The 18,095-nt window shown below is 43.2% G+C and overlaps 1 protein-coding gene across 1 annotated transcript in view; it reads left to right on the top strand.

The window, feature by feature from the left end:
• Window positions 1-18,095, top strand: part of asic2 (acid-sensing (proton-gated) ion channel 2) — a 515,434-nt gene that overhangs the window by 113,041 nt on the left and 384,298 nt on the right. The gene's annotated exons all lie outside the window — the stretch shown is intronic.

Below are 18,095 nucleotides of genomic sequence, written 5' to 3'. Positions count from 1 at the left end.
AACAATTATTTTGCTTCGGTCTTCACAGTGGAAGACACAAAAACCATGCCAAAAATTGCTGGTCACAGGAATGTGGGAAGGGAGGACCTTGAGACAATCACTATCACTAGGGGAGTAGTGCTGGACAGGCTAATGGGACTCAAGGTAGACAAGTCCCCTGGTCCTGATGAAATGCATCCCAGGGTATTAAAAGAGATGGTGAAAGTTATAGCAGATGCATTCGTTATAATCTACCAAAATTCTCTGGACTCTGGGGAGGTACCAGCGGATTGGAAAGCAGCTAATGTTTAAAAAAGGGGGCAGACAAAAGGCAGGTAACTATAGGCCGGTTAGTTTAACATCTGTAGTGGGGAAAATGCTTGAAGCTATCATTAAGGAAGAAATAGCGGGACATCGAGATAGGAATAGTGCAATCAAGCAGACGCAACATGGATTCATGAAGGGGAAATCATATTTAACTAATTTATTGGAATTCTTTGAGGATATAACGAGCATGGTGGATAGAGGTGTACCGATGGATGTAGTGTATTTAGCTTTCCAAAAGGCATTCGATAAGGTGCCATACAAAAGGTTACTGCAGAAGATAAAGGTACGCGGAGTCAGAGGAAATGTATTAGCATGGATCGAGAATTGACTGGCCAACAGAAAGCAGAGAGTCGGGATAAATGCGTCCTTTTCGGGTTGGAAATCGGTGATTAGTGGTGTGCCACAGGGATCGGTGCTGGGACCACAACTGTTTACAATATACATAGATGACCTGGAAGAGGGGACAGAGTGTAGTGTAACAAAATTTGCAGATGACACAAAGACTCGTGGTAAAATGGGTTGTGTAGAGGACACCGAGAGGCTGCAAAGAGATTTAGATAGGTTAAGCGAATGGGCTAAGGTTTGGCAGATGGAATCCAATGTCGGAAAATGTGAGGTCATCCACCTTGGAAGAAAAAACAGTAAAAGGGAATATTATTTGAATGGGGAGAAATTACAACATGCTGTGGTGCAGAGGGACCTGGGGGTCCTTGTGCATGAAACTCTTTCACCTTGGAAGAAAAAACAGTAAAAGGGAATATTATTTGAATGGGGAGAAATTACAACATGCTGTGGTGCAGAGGGACCTGGGGGTCCTTGTGCATGAATCCCAAAAAGTTAATTTGCAGGTGCAATAGGTAATCAGGAAGGCGAATGGAATGTTGGCCTTCATTGCGAGAAGGATGGAGTACAAAAGCAGGGAGGTCCTGCTGCAACTGTACAGGGTATTGGTGAGGTCACACCTGGAGTACTGTGTGCAGTTTTGGTTACCTTACTTAAGGAAGGATATACGAGCTTTGGAGGGGGTACAGAGACGATTCACTAGGCTGATTCCGGAGATGAGGGGGTTACCTTATGATGACAGATTTAGTAGACTGGGTCTTTACTCGTTGGAGTTCAGAAGGATGAGGGGTGATCTTATAGAAACATTTAAAATAATGAAAGGGATAGACAAGATAGAGGCAGAGAGGTTGTTTCCACTGGTCGGGGAGACTAGAACTAGGGGGCACAGCCTCAAAATACAGGGGAGCCAATTTAAAACCGAGTTGAGAAGGAATTTCTTCTCCCAGAGAGCTGTGAATCTGTGGAATTCTCTGCCCAAGGAAGCAGTTGAGGCTAGCTCATTGAATGTATTCAAATCACAGATCGATAGATTTTTAACCAATAAGGGAATTAAGGGTTATGGGGAGTGGACGGGTAAGTGGAGCTGAGTCCACGGCCAGATCAGCCATGATCTTGTTGAATGGCGGAGCAGGCTCGAGGGGCTAGATGCCTACTCCTGTTCCTAATTCTTATGTTCATATGTTCTTAAGGGAGTTTTGGAGACTGCTTTCCTTTGGAAGTGAGATTAAGGTCAGTTGCTGAAGATCATGTGATTTCTATGTAATGAACTGTCAGAGTAAAATAGCAATATCACAATAGCTGTTTCTATATCCTGATTTAGGCTTTTTCCCTTCATCTTCTGGATGTATATTTTTCTGTGTACAAGTTGAACCTCCCTTATCCAGAATTCCCTTATCCAGAACCATCCATCCTCCAGAACCATTCCCGGCCACCGGGTGGTGCATGCGCAGAACTCCGACATGAACAAATTGAAGTCCTTCCTCGCTGCCACCTCCCACAATTGCTGGCCTGACCCCGCTATCCACCGCCCCCCCCTCCCCCCCCGACCGCCACATGATCTCTCTGCCGCACTCCCAGCCCTAAGCCAGCCAGCCCCGACATCCCCTTGCTCAGTACCTGTACCATCCAATTTAACGTGACCACCCTTCGTCCGGAAAAATCCCTTATCCAGAACAGGCCAGGTCCCGAGAGTTCCGGATAAGGAAGGTTCAAGCTGTATAAACATAATGGCTAATATATAAAGTGTATGAAAGCAGTCAAATTGCTCCTGTATCTTCTTGGTTTGTTTTTGCTCATGTGCATCCTGGGGAAAAATTGCCACAAAATTACATTTTAGTAACTTACTGTTTTCTCTCACTTTACTTTTCTGTTGCTTTAATGCCTGTGCGTTTCCCCCCCTGCTGTTCCCATTACCTTCCATCCCTCTTTTCATTTCTCCTTGCATAAAATCTATCCAAGATATTTATTTATGAATGATCTTAAAAAAAGAAGTATTTACGGATAGATAAAACACGTTGATAGTTGGGATTTGGGCTTATTGTTCGTTTTCTTATGCTTTATGCTTTGTCTGAAGACCTGAATAATTTGGAAATTGCCAGGATTAATGAATGACCAGAAATGATCAAATAAAGAGTTGAGTCTTGCATTTGAGACTGACCATTCCTCAAAGCCCCTGGAGTCATGTTGCTCTGTTGAATGTGTATTCTCATCTAACTTTGTGATGTTGAACAGATACATTTAATTCTCTGAGACGGTATTATTATGTGAGAGTTTAGCCCACACTAACTCCTCACAATCCCATTGTGTGGGTGCGAATTGAGAGCTGGTTGTCTCAATACAACCATGCCCTGTTATAAAAATGGAAACATTGTATTTTTACTGTTTTTAAATCACTGGTGGATCACCTGTGGTTTTGCTGATGGACCTTTTTTTTAAGGTTTATTTATTATTTATATTGCACTATATAGTTCCTTCTATTCTATTACTCCACAACGACTACACATACCGTGACTAAAATTTTATAATAAATACGGGAAGAAAATGTGTACCGCTCCCTTTCCAATTTATATTCCCGTTCTGAGCTTGGTAATATCTTTTTGAAGGGATCCTCAAATCTGTTGAAGCTGCTCACTGATATCACTTGTCATTGTGATGCCGTCTGTTGTTACGGTAACATGGTAACATGGTTACCAGGGATAAATTAGCAGCTGCCCAACAATAAATGAGATTTTCCTGTCACCTTGTTCCCATGGACTAATATCAGCAGTTAAAACCAATGAATAGCACTTACGATGGAAACAGTTACACGGACCCCTTGGACCAGTGAGCCAATACTGTAAGTGTGGGGGAGGTGGTGGCGTGGGGGGAGGGGTGAACAGAGACAAGAAAAATGGCTTGTGATACCTTGTGGTACTGTTGTTTCAGGGTCAGTAACTTGTTTTCAGTATGAATTGAAATGGTCGCGTCTGGAGGTAATGGAGACATGGGATGAGGGTTTCAGCAGCAAATGAATTGAGGCAGGGGTGGACACTGGCGATATTACGGAGGTGGAACTAGGCGGTTTTGGTGATGACGAAAATATCGAGGTGGAAACTCAGCTCAGAGTAAAACAGGACGGCAAGGTTGCCCAACAGTCTGGTTAAGCCTGAGACTGTGTCCGGGGAGGGGGATGGAATTGGTGGCTATGGAAAGCTGGTTGTACAAGCATGATGCTCTGGGAGGGATGTGAGGTTGTGGTGATTGGAATTTCAATGCAATCAGGACTCCATTTCTTTTTGACTCCACTTGCTGTTTGGGGCACAATAACCTTTTCATACAAGTACCCTTTGGATGCCAACAAACAAAGAGAAGAATTCAATGTCATCCTTTTGGAAGAACAGGGCAGTAAGATAAATGAATGCTCAAGCCTGTATAAAGTATTGGGTAGATTTTCCACTTACCACACGGTCTTAAAACTGATGTCGCGAGTCAGCCGACTGTTGTAGAAACTGTCTCATTTTCAGTTCAATTGATTTGGCTGGGCAAAGAAGCACCTGAAATAATGTAAACAATCACTAAGGAAATCTCACTTAAGGGAAGTAACCATTAATGATCAACCAGGATGCTCAGTTCATTCACCTGTCTCCAAGATCTCATTCAATTGGACATACATGTGCCAGGAGCTATAATTGTTTGTACTTACTTCATTTGACAATGAATGGACTTCCAATTAAGTGTCTTATCTTATTCCGCTGTTCCGAAATTAAATCCTAATAAGACCGACATCTTTTCTGATAACAGGATTTCACAAGGCTCGTGCTAACTCGTTTCTCTTGTCTTTCCGTGACCCGTAGCACATTAATCAGTCCATTGTACTGCAAGCATGACAGGTCTAGTTCAGACCCCAGTTGAAACGTAATTGAGTCTTAATTGGAAATCTGGCAATCCTAGAATGTTTAAGTCCTTTGTCTGTGTGTCCGATTTCCCAGAATGAAAGGATTAACCCTTGTAGTTTTGTCAGACTGCCTGCATTGTGCCCAGAAAGTCCCAATTTTCCTACAGGGCTAGACAGCTAAAAATTGAATTAAGAAAACACTTCCTTTGGCCTTCACTTGTATCACCTGCTCAGACGCTTCAGCTGCTTTATAGGACTTGGGCCTCATTCAAATAAATCCCAAGCCTTAATGAGCTCGGCACCCAGTTTCTGCGCAGACTCCCAGTATGGAATATGCGCTGGTTGACCAGATTGCTGCGCCCTTAGCACATCAGGTCACCCTCAACTGCTCACTAACCTACACAAACCCATCTATTAAAAAACTGCTGAGGAAGTCAAAACCTGCAATAACCCAATCGCCAAGCTGTCGGTTCTGCACAGGGAGCAAACGCCTCCACTTTAAGCTCATTCCGGCACGCACTCTGCTATTCAGTTGTGCAATATTCCATTCCTGTTCGGGCTCGCTCACTGCACACTAAGATGCTGGGTACTCAGCTGCATGCTACTATGTGTCTTGTGTCAGGCACTTTGTGCTTGACTGCCCTTCCATGGTTACCAGTCCTCTGCACCATAACTCATCCAGTTCTTCATGGTTCAGATGCATTAGTAAAATTGGTGAATAGGCTTTGTGACAAAATCATGCTGCCAAGTCACTTTGATTTATTCTATCCACCAACAGAGTTATTCTATCCACCAATGGAGTAGCCCTCTTCGAGACACCCTTGACTTTTTCTAATTCGTTCGACTTTTCCTTACCACTTTGCTGGCCTGTAAAGTGGACAGCAGATGCTCCTATAAATTGGCACTTCATCTCCGACCGTCAATCAACATTCAACTGGCCGCAACGTAGTTAAGTGCGTCTTAACCGCTTTCGAATTGGACGGAGACAGTGCACCTCAAATCTTCACAGTTAGGGCCTTCACAATGACAACAAATGGCCTTGCAGCAAATGAAGGAACGAAAGACATGCATTTATATAGCGCCTTTCACAACCACCAGATGTTCCAAAGTGCTTTACAGCCAATGAAATACTTTTTGAAGTGTAGTCACTGTTGTAATGTGAAAACGCGGTAGCCAATTTGCACACAGCAAGCTCCCACAAACAGCAAGGTGATAACGACCAGATAGTCTGTTTTGGTGATGTTGATTGAGGAATAAATATTGGCCAGGACTCCCTTGCTCTTCCTTGAAATAGTGCCATGGGATCTTTTACGTTCACCTGAGAGAGCAGTCGTCTCATCTGAAAGAGGGCCTACAAATACAAGCCATGTCCCACATCGTTGAGCCATGCCCATTAACTAAATAATTTGGGGGCCTATGCGCTTTGCATGCTGTTGATGGCAATACTCCAAAGGTGGCTGGAATTATTTGCCGAATCTGCATAGCTAAATAAATCAGACTGTGGGCCTCAGTCTTCCATGCCTGATAGTATGGGAAGCCATTATTCAGCCTTATATGTGTTCCCCATTGCATATTTTTGATAGATAGATACTTTGGGAAAGAGCAAATATAACACATTGATACCTCAGGGAATGTTCCTACCATGAGTGCCCTATCAGTGGGAGGCAGGTTCAAGCAATGTGCATGGATACTTTGGTGTAGGTGTATTAGAGTGTATAAATTCAGCGTGTAAGTACAGTAACCCATGTGGGTGCAGCACTTAGCATCTGTACAATCATGTATGTAGGTATGGAGTAGAAATTCCAATAATAATTGCCTGTTGCACTGGAGCACAATGGATGCAGAGGACTGGGAAATTCGACGAATAGGCTGTTGGTGTCTGAATCACACTCGAGTCTAATCTCACAATTGTTTCCATCGGGACATACAAGTGTGCAACGTGAGCTCTAGCCCAAGGCGTGGGAGGCTAATTAAATGAGTGGATTTCATGTAAATTTATTAAAATAGGTGTGGCCCTGAGCAGTGGCTCTAGTACAAAAGAGTGGGCTGCCTGGCCACGCTGGTGAGTGCTAGTCTTCTGATTCAACTGGAAAGTGACACAATTCTTGCGCTGTGAAAAGAGAAGCTGATAAATATGAGTAAATATGTATATCTACTTAACCCTTTGAGTGCTATGTTGTCATTGTGCACAACACAGTTGTGCATGTAATCACAATGTTGGGTATGATCACCAACTGCTTATGGTACTAGACTAGCAATTTGAGATTGTGCATGCATAAGAACATAGGAACAGGAGTAGGCCATTCAGCCCCTCTGCGACCTAATTCCATATACCTGCCTTTGGCCCATATCCCTTAACACCTTTGGTTAACAAAAAGCTAGCTAGCAATCTCCAATTTAAAATTAACAATTGATCTAGCATCAATTGCCATTTACGAAAGAGAGTTCCAAACTTCGATCACCCTTTGTGTGTAGAAGTGTTTCTAATTTCACTTCTGAAATGTCTGCCTCTAATTTTTAGACTATGCCCCCCCCTGGCCCAATCCTAGAATCCCCAATCAGCAGAAATAGTGGGTCTCTATCTACCCTATCTGTTCCCCTTAATATCCTGAAAACTTCGATCAGATCACCCCAAATCCAAATTGCAAAATGGCAAGATATGAAATTAAATTCAATAAATGGTCATTTGTGGCCTGGTACTTGAAAAAATGATCATGGATTGATGTAAAACCACAAATGTCCGACAGGGGAACTACTTGTCAGCCTTCCTTGTTGTGGCTTGCATAGGAGTTCCGTCAAACACTACACAGCTGACTCTTGGGGGCCGAAATTCCCTTGATAACTCCAACCATTAACGCCGGCAGCTGCCGACTAACGTGCGGCAAAGACCTACCGCTGGCGGTGAGCACCATCCACGCCTCCGTGGAATTGAGTTGGTCATTGGTGGAGGCACCAAGAGGTAAAGCTGCACCCTCTAACGCCACCCATATGGTGGCGTCACCCAATGTACAAAACCCCTTGGCACCGCTGCCGCGATATATGGTTTGTACGGAAGCCCAATGGCCAGGCATCCGTACAGCCAAGAAAAAGTGACGGGAACATCGCGCAGAGATCAAGGTAAGTTTTTTTTTTTTTCTTTCTTTATTTCATCTTTTATTTACTAGTTGTACCAATGGGGAAGTGTGTGTGTGTGGTTCGGAGAAGTTTTCGTTTCTTTTAACTCGTTTTTCCAGCTCGCCTGCTGGCAGCTTCACTTCGGGAGATTGAGTGGGCCTCCTGAGCTCCCGCCCCGTTGGCGTTGAGGATGAGTGTGAAATGCCACTTTTAGCGTTGCTCTCTCACCTTTGGCCATAAAAACTGAATTTGGCATTTTGAGGCTGCACCTAACGCCCGGCGCTAAACTCAGCACTCGGGCGGTGACAACGCCTCAAAAACGACCAGACTAAATTTCGACCCGTTAAAGCTTTCAGGGTAACTAGAATGGGAACAAACGCTGACTTTCCAGTTTAACCCACAGCCCAAGAACAAATAAAAAAGGAAGTATGTGTGGACACATTACAATAACAACAACTTGCATTTATATAGCACCTTTAATGTAATAAAACTTCCCAAGGCACTTCATAGGAGCATTATCAAACAAAATTTGACACCAAGCCATATATGGGGATATTAGGCTGGGGTACCAAAAGCTCAGTGAAAGATGTAGGTTTCAAGATGCGCCTTAAAGAAGGAGAGAGAATTAGAGATGCGGAGGTATGATACAATGAAATTGCTGAGAATATCAGAAAGTGAGAACTGATTACAGAGATGTGTTGAGGTAGTATAGCAAATAAGTTTAATCCTGCAGTGCCAGCCACACCTCGGGTGTCAGGGCTGCTTGTCACTTGATTCATCTACTGCAACAATTAAAAAATATATATTTTCATAGATTTTCTCACATAGAACAGCATCGCAGGTTATGTTACAAGGGATAGATGTGGATGCTAAGTAGAAAGTAAAGAAATGTTATTGGGAGGAGGAGGGGAGAGACTGAAGTGCATATGGCCAAGGCTTTGGTGTGATTGACAAACAAAGAAGAGAATCATGAAATTTAGTTACCAAGACATATTAGAGGCTGTGTGGGGACCTTGGGCAGTGGATGTGTTGGAGAGCCGTTGGGTTGCAGAGTTCTAGATCCGTTGAAGCTTATGAATGGTGGAGATAGAGAGACGAATGTTAATCAGTATTTCCAGATGACTAAGGCTCGGATAAGAGATTCAGCAGTAAAGGGATGAGAGAACGAGTGTAAGTGGGCCATGTTACAGAGATGGAAGAAGGTGGTGTGTGTGATGTATGCATCTGTGAGTATGCTCATAGGTTTGTGGAGCTGTTGCATTGTGAGTGGCTTAGCCAGTCACGTGATGTTCACAAGACTCAATAAAACCCCAGCCAGTTGGGTCCAGGTCATCCACGATGAGGTATGCAGTATTCATCCACTATGGATGAACTGGTAATGTGTAGTGTGATTGTTAAACCTTTGTTAATAAACCAACTAGTTCTTAATAGCAATGTGTTGCTATGAATTCTTAAGCAAAAAGCCCATGAAGCAAATACATTTCAGTGTTATCAATGGACTAGATGTGGTTTTGAACAAATGCCAGAGATTGTGCACTATGAGCTGTAACCTGAGCCAGGGTAGTTGATGAAGTCTAAACCAAAGGCATGCGGGTGCTGACCAAAATCAAACAGAATGGCTTTGGTGTTGCCAACGATGAACTGCAGGAGTTTTACTTGCTGCGAGACAGGCAGTTGGATGATACAGCAACAACTTTGGAGTCAAAAGTGGTGTGGGTATAGTCAGCACATCCATGCAAAGTAGTGCAATTTATAAAAGCTTCTCCAGGAACTAGTTCTTGGCGGCAAAGGATTCACAGATCAAGAAAGTGAAAATGATGCCACATGACTCTCATTACTACAGGTGCAATCAGCATCCCAATCAGCATAGGAGACAGTTCTTGATGATGAACAGTGGCAAATAAAAATTGATAGCAGTACAGAAATGCACTGAAGCCTTGAGGTGGATTTTAAGCTGGGTCCTGTCTCAATATTGATGAGGTACAACATTAGAATTCCTCACGTTGCAACTCAACATTGAGCCAATCTCCGTTTAGCCATATGTCCTTCCCCCATGCCTGAAGCCTTGGGGGATATTCCCTCACTTAATATGCCAAGGCCTCAACGACAGTCATAAACACTCAACAACTGGCAGCGATTAAATCAGCTCAGAGATTGCTTGTTTTGCAAGCTGAAAATTGCCATAACGCTGCTGTTTTCCATCCAGAGCTTTGGTAGTACCCATTTAATGTAATAACAGTGATTTAAAGATGCACGCACCTAAGCTGAAGGGCTACTTGAGCTGATTAAAGATGGAATTGAAGGACCCATCTGGTGGGTGCAGTAACTTGTAATATTTTCTCACAACACTACATTAACAACCTGAGCTGTCCTAAATGACAGCACCTACAAAAGCAATTTAAAAACTGCATTGTAGATTTTATGTACAATAGCTTTGATTTTTATTTGATGCTGCACTGCGTAAATTCAGGATATTTTCCTCATGCAACTTGGGTAGATTTCTATTTATCAATCTTCCAAGAAAAGTTTCTTGAAGTTTTGAAGTGCAGTTTTTTGAATCTATTCCAGGATTTCTTCCAGTTGCTTAAAGACTGCTGCAAGGAATTTCCTTCTGGGTCCTGTCTAAATATTGATGATGTGCAACATTATAATTCCTCATGTTGCAACTCAGCATTGAGCCAATCTCCATTTAGCTTGAAGCCATATGCCCTTCCCCCATACCTGAAGCAAGGGGGATATTCCCTCACTTACAATTATTTATGTCAAGGCCTCAACAACAGTCATCAGAGTTGATTTCTGGATTATTTTCCCTCAATCTGGTTCAGTGAAATCACTGAGTCGAATACCGATTGTGCTTTAAACAAAGCAAGCTTTTATTTAAAAAGCAAATCCCGATCAGGGACCTTATCAGACAGAAGGAATGCTTCCTGATAGATCGCACCCACTTCCTCCGGACAAAGTGATGTTACATTGTAAAGGGACGACGGTTATACATTTTCGGTAAAAGATAACAAGATACAATTAGAGTGGCATCCTAGTTCAGCCTATCCTCTTTGATCCCTCTTTCCCTTTGTCCACTCATAAGCCGACCTAAGTATGGTCTGATTTTAAACAAAGACCTTCTGTTAATGTTTCAGGTTAATAACATGATCGAATAAGACCTTGAGGTTTTTTGCAAGCTTTGTTTTTTTTTTCAAGCTGTGTTAGTATTGTAACATTTTGCAGTCTCGAGTCTGAGATTTTCATGGCTATTCCTCCATGAATTCTTTGTTAGCTTATACTGTCCATATATAATTCCCACGTTCTCAACTTCTCGACTTTAATGTCTGTATACATTTAATATTCATGTTCAGTATGCATTCTCATTCCCCCCTTTTATCATTCCATGATAACCCTTAGGATATTTTGCTGATTAAAAGAGTTCGGTTTTCTCGTCTCTCTTCTCAGGTCATCGTCGGTGTAGCTGGTTGTCTATCACTACGGGTAGAAGTTCAAACTCGTCTCCTCGGGACCCATGTTCCAATTAGGATGCCAATGGTCTTGTTCAGCTATGGAGAAGAGGAAATCTGGAACAGAAACAGGAATTAAAATAACCAGTAAAATAGGTTCGTTAGAGGGTGGTGCAGGTGAACCCAGGCACTTTTCCCCTCAACCTTGGCTGCAGTGGGGGTAGTGAGTATCACCTGAAAAGGCCCCTCCCATCGTGGCTCTAATCCCTTCCGAATCCATTTCTTAATCAGGACATACCTCCCTGGTGCCACGAGGGACAATTCGGGCGAAACTGGGAGGTCAAGGTGAGCATCTCGAACCTGGTTGTGGGCTATTCGCAGAGCCTGAGTCAAGGAAAGAATATAGGTGGTCATCTCCTCAGTCATGTGGTGGAACTGGACAGTGGACGGGACATTCTGATTCCAGGGGGTCCTAAGGGGTCTACCATAAATGACCTCAGCGGGGGTCAGCCTAGCCTTGCCAGTAGGAGTAGTGCGAATCTGGAATAGGGCTATGGGAAGGAGTTTAAGCCAATTGAGTCCAGTTGATGCTACCAGTTTTGCAAGCTTGGTTTTAAGAGTTTGATTAGCACGTTCAACTAATCCCGCAGCTTGGGGTCGGTAGGACAATGCAGCTGCTGGTTAATACGCATCTGGGAACAGAATTCTTTGTTAACTTGGCCAATAAAGTGAGGGCCATTATCGGAACTCAGTCGAGCAGGGATACCATATCTAGGAACAATTTCCCTCATTAATACTTTAACAACAGTTTGAGCCTTATTGTCCAGGGTAGGGTAAGCTTCGATCCATTTGCTGAACACATCCACTATTACTAACACATATTTGTAACACTGAACCCTTTGCAACTCAATGTAGTCCAACTGCAAGGTCTCAAAGGGACCTTCTGGTAGGGACATTTTACCCCAATCACAGGGTACTCCCTTCCCTGGATTATGTTGCTGGCAAACCAGGCAACGACTACTGATGTTCTGGGCGAGCGCCTGGAGTCTAGGTTGCCACCAAGTAGCCAAAAGTGTGTCACTCGTGGTCCTTGCTCCACAATGAGTAGCAAAATGCATACATTCAATAACCCATAGAGCCAACTCGTCAGACATGCAAGTCTGTTCCGCGGGAGTGGTCCAGAGTTTAGAAACATTGTCATAAGTACATCTATAATTTTTTCACAACAGTTTTTCTTTTTCAGGAGCGTCCCCCTGTGCTTTAATAACATCTTGGATGGTTGGCATTGGTTTTTCCGAGGCTAACTTATCCTTCGCAGGATTTTTAGCCTGACTCATCATTTTGGGCACTACCATCTGTTGGTCACGAGAGGCCTGTTTGGCCTCTTCGTCAGCACAGTGGTTCCCTATATTGTCCGAAATCATGGGCCACCCCAAAGGCATACCTAGAGTCGGTATAGATATTGAGGTCTTTGGCCAACATACAGGCTCAGGTGAGGGCGAATAGTTCAGCTTGTTGGGCAGAATAGGCGGTTTCAAAGGTGGTAGATTCCAAGACCTGATTCTCCTGTTTTACTATGGCGTATCCTGAGATTCGTGTACCTTCTGGATTAATAGAAGAACTTCCATCAACATACATAATACAGTCTGGATCTTCCATTGGTACATCAACTAAATCTTCCCTGACTGATGAGGCCTCTTGAATTAAAGATAAACAATCATGACTGGGTTCTTCCTCATCTTGGGGTGGCTCAGTAAGAAAACAGGCCGGATTAATTGCAGTACAGTGCCGAAAGGTTAGCTTAGGATTGTTTAGTAAGTAGATCTCATATCTGCTTTGCCTGGCCATGGTAAGGTGTTGAGTCTGCAGTTGGCCCAGGAGGGCAGCTACGGAGTGAGAGGTGTACACAACAATATCCTGCTGGAGGGTGATGTTGGCAGCGGATTGAAGGCTATTGTAGATGGCAGTTAATATTTGAGTGCATACAGGGTGTCCCAAGGCAATGGGGTCTATTTTGGAAGAGTAGTAGGCAACAGGCCTATGCTTATCCCCGTGTTTCTGAGTTAACACAGCAGTAGCACAGTCTTTCAGGATTGTACAATACAGTTGAAAGGGCCGGTCATAGAGGGGCCGGCCCAAAGCCGGAGCTTGCAGCAGGGCTGTCTTTAGTTCCTTAAAGGCTTGGACGTCTGCGGTTTCTATTTCAAAGCTGTCTTCCTTATTTGTATACGGTGTGAGGTGCTTAGTCATCAGGGCAACATTAGGGATCCAGGATCTGCAGTAATTGATCATCCCCAACCACTGTCGCATTTGTCTAGCCGTGCTAGGGACTGGAAACTGGCAGATGAGTTCGATTCGACTAGCCTCCAAGGCTCCGTGGGTGCCTGATAAAATGATCCCAAGAAATTTGACTTGAGACTGGCCAATTTTGACCTTTGATGGGGAAACTATGTATCCCATGTTGAAGGTCTATTATAGCAAAGATCTTGGTGTTTGTTGGGATTAATGTTGAGACTTGTCCCAGGAACCCTGACAGTCCCTGTGTCTCGGTGGAGGCGGGGAGTTTAAACTTCGATTGCACAGAGGACATGGAAGCTCCCGTATCTATTAAGAAGGGTTGCCACTCATTTAGAATTTTTAGCGATATCATTGGTTCCTTATCCGAGGAAAGGCCTTGTACAGTCAAGCTACGTAGTCAGTACGAATAATCGGGGGACGATTGGCCAAAGGGGTTGTTCTGGGAGAAGTTAGTGTAAGATCCCCGTCCTCTCCCCCCTTGCCCCCCTCCTCTTCCTTTTTCGTGCTGACGGGAGGGACAATTTCTATTCCAATGTCCTTCTTACCCACAAATAAAGCATTCATTTCCTCTTACCCAGCCCCGACCTCTTCCCATACCAGGCCGGGGACAATAGGGCGGTCCGTAATTAGCAGGGCCCGGGCCGTTTGGGTGTTTAGTATAACCGTATCCTTGCTTATCCACCCAACCCTGCATGCAATATTGCGGTTCCATCTGGTACCCCCTTGGGTTGGGTTTTGGTCCTTCCACCCGAGACGGCTCTTCCTTTCTAGTCATGTATTCAGTCTTGACCCGGGCTGGGGGCGCACCTCCCCCCTCTCCTTTCTTTTCCTGCCAATAATATTTAACCGCCCTTTCCATCTGGGCTTTACTGTTATCTGCCCAATTCATATTATTTGTCCGGATAGCGTGAGCAATCGAATAGGGCAGGCACTGAAGTAGGATAGCGCAGAATTGAGGAGAATCCTCTCCTGCCCTGAAGGCATTATCTCCTGATTGACTTCCGTATATTTCAATAAATCTTTCCATGAATTAATCGGCAGTTTCTTCTTGTTTGGGTTTAGTTTCTAATACTGCGGCCATACTGATGGGCTTCTGAAGGGTCGTGGTGAGAGCATTAAAGATAGCGTTTAGGCGATCCTGGACATCGTTAGGGTGAGCAACCAACAATGCATCATGAGTAGCACGTCCTAGGTGAGTTAGAAATCGGGCATGCTCAGTTGGGCTCAGGGTTTGCTTTACCAGGGCCCACATGTCCCTTGATTCTGCATTATATCCATGCATGTCGAGGTCACTCCATGAAATCGGAGGTCAGGATTAAGTTGGGTTAGTGGATCCCTTTCAGCTTATTTATCTTAGCCTTTTAACTCTTCAATTCGTTTTGTTTGAGTATCTATTTCTTTATTGTATCAGGCAAGTATTATTACATAAGCTAATTCTGTTGTTATTTTTTATTCTGACTATCGCACCATTTCCTCTGTTAGGTGAGTCTTTTTTCTATTAAGAAATCCAAATTGATAATGTTCAGTATGAAATGGCTGTCAATGGAAAGGGTTAACTCCTTTACAGGTTTGTAAGAAGACCTGATGTCATTACATGACTTCACGTAACCATCTGAAAAAAAAATCTTCATCAGGAAAGGCAGCATTTGATTAAACTCCAATATTTTTTTAACTTCTTATTCAAGTACTTGCCAAATATATTTTTTAAATTGATTTAAAACAAGACCACACATTTTTAATAGCTATTTGTTTACTGAAATTCAATTTCGTCATCAGCCTCGGTCAATGCAAAGCCAACCATTTTAACTGCGTAGTCTATCGATACCTTTCTCAGAGGTCCCATTGGAACTCTTAGTACGTTTCTCGTGGGTGCACTCTTTTTTTTAAAGACGTCTACGGTTTTTAATATGTCCTCCTTCTGTCAATAAAAGTCCTAATTTAATGGAGTTTTTCTGCCAACTCGACAGGAGTGATGCATTTTTTTTTCCAGACTACAATGGAACTTTTCTCATAATTTAAAATCTCAGAACATTTTTTTTTCTTTCAGCACCTATTTAGTATGTTACGTCTTTTTTTTTGTCTTTTCCATAACTAGAGGGAAGTCTGGCACGTAGGCTGTGGACTGCTTTTCGTTATCTCAATTGTTCCAACCTCAAGGTCGTGTTATACTATCTCTTCTAAACTGCAGATTTAATATAATAATAATTTTTTTTGAATCCTTTTGAATCCATCTCAGTATTTTCTGTGCCTTCTCTGAATATCTCAAAATCCCGATTCAAACTTTGTAATTCAATAAGGTTCACACTCTTAAACTTCCCACATACAGGACAACACTACGAAGGGTTAAAAAAACTTTCATTCTGTTTGAAAAAGTGGGTGGAGCTAAAACAAACCACAACTCCCCGGTTTCCCACAGTAAAAATCACACAAGCATTTCTCATTTAAAACAGACGTTCACAAGAGTCTCTCTTCTTTCCTATTAATTGTTTTTGCCGGCTCTATTTTTGGATCCATGACCTTTCAGGGAATTCGTAGCTTTATCTAGTTCAAAGTTCCAGATAACAGTCTCAATTGCTCAGCTTTTTCAGGGAATTCCTCACATAGCTTTTGTAGTGGGCTACCGGTATTCGTGGTTCTATCTATATGATTACCCATCCCCGTGTCGCCCCGCGTAGGATGTCCTAATTAATCCCAATCCTCTGCGACGCCCCGCGTTGGATCCGGGTCCTAATTAATCCTGATTGCCCCCACGTCGCCCCGTGATGGTTTCAGTTATCTTACCCAGAGCCTAGGTGGATCAAGTGATATACAAGATCGATGCCGTACCTGGCGTAAGTACAATTTAAAATTTACACAGTCCCGCGGCTTAATTTTACGTAATTCCCTAACCTCCGCGTTTCCCTACGCGGTTCGCGCGATTCTCTCTCTCTCCGCGTTGCCGCGCGGTTTTACTTGGGCCTCGAACCCACACAGACACTGGGCCTCGAACCCAGGCAGGCTCTGGGCCTCGAACCCAGGCAGACTTACCTATTCTAACCTATCTTTCCGAGTCGCCGCTTGGTTTGCGTCACCGCGCAATTTCCCTCTCTCTATCTCTATTCTAAGTTTGAAAGGTATTCACCAGATTGTCCTGGATCTCATTCAGACACTATCTGAGAACCAGCGAGTGGCTAAACTTTCCTCAGACTTTTGAAACCGGGGGAAACTGGAGCAGTATTGAAAGTATACTTACTCCAGTGGCCACTTTCCCCTCGTCTCATCCAAGGCTAGTCTGGCTCTTAATTCGCAAGTTTTCGGCAGTCGTCCATTGAGATCCCACTTCTGACACCAAATGTTGATTTCTGGATTCTTTTCCCTCAATCTGGTTCAGTGAAATCACTGAGTCGAATACCGATTGTGCTTTAAACAAAGCAAGCTTTTATTTAAAAAGCAAATCCCGATCGGGGACCTTATCAGACAGAAGGAATGCTTCCTGATAGATCGCACCCACTTCCTACGGACAAAGTGACGTTACATTGTAAAGGGACGACGGTTATATATTTTCGGTAAAAGATAACAAGATACAATTAGAGTGACATCCTAGTTCAGCCTATCCTCTTTGATCCCTCTTTCCCTTTGTCCACTCATAAGCCGACCTAAGTATGGTCTGATTTTAAACAAAGACCTTCTGTTAATGTTTCAGGTTAATAACATGATCTAATAAGACCTTGAGGTTTTTTGCAAGCTGTGGATTTTTTTTCAAGCTGTGCTAGTATTGTAACATTTTGCAGTCTCGAGTCTGAGATTTTCATGGCTATTCCTCCATGAATTCTTTGTTAGCTTATACTGTCCATATATAATTCTCAACTTCTCGACTTTAATGTCTGTATACATTTAATATCCATGTTCAGTATGCATTCTCATCAGCACTCAAAAAACTTCTGAAGGTCCTTTCCATTGAAGGACAACAGTCTACAACAGACCCATGGTGCTGTGGTCAGCAGAGCTCTTCAATGTAAAGGACCTAACTTCTGGAGATGAGATTTTTTTGGTCTCGTGAGTTGACATTAGGTTTCCAATTTCAGGCATCAGAATTGCAAGTCTCCACCCTTCAGCGGATGCAAACATTTATGATGTGCATGGTAGGGCATAGATATACTCCAAGGGTTTGATTTGGGTACTCCTTTCAGTAGTTCTCACAGCTTGAAGGGACATGCAGAAGTAAGATGAATAAGGGAGTGAGACACATGGAGGTTACGGGTCTCCGAGTGCTATTTCCCGGGAAACCCTTGTGACCATGTAAGATGTCTGTAAATTAAACAAAGAGGCTGTTCACACCACTCCAATTGGATTATGCATTTTTTTTCCTTGGCGTTACATTTAGATCACCACTGTTCTGAACTCTGCAGTTTTTTTGCGATAATATAACACCTTTTTTAAATGTCTTGTTTGTCGGGCATTATTTTTTCTCTGTTTATAGTTGGCTTTATGTGACTAATTTATAATAATAATTAGATATAGAAGCTACAATATGGAAAAAGTAGTTTGGACTAACCAGCCCATGTTGGTAAATTTCCTCCAGATAAACGGTAGTATTAATCCCATGTACCCACCAGATCTCTACATCCTCCTTTCATTCAACCAGCTTTCTAACCTATTCTTAAATGTTGACATGGTCTCGGCTGCATCACTAATTCTGGTAGTGCATTCGCCAGCCTCTCAACTCTGTGTAA

This window comes from Pristiophorus japonicus, chromosome 21, assembly GCF_044704955.1.
Source record: "Pristiophorus japonicus isolate sPriJap1 chromosome 21, sPriJap1.hap1, whole genome shotgun sequence".
In the NCBI taxonomy this organism is placed as follows: domain Eukaryota; kingdom Metazoa; phylum Chordata; class Chondrichthyes; family Pristiophoridae; genus Pristiophorus; species Pristiophorus japonicus.
This window is presented reverse-complemented; position numbering and strand designations above follow the sequence as displayed.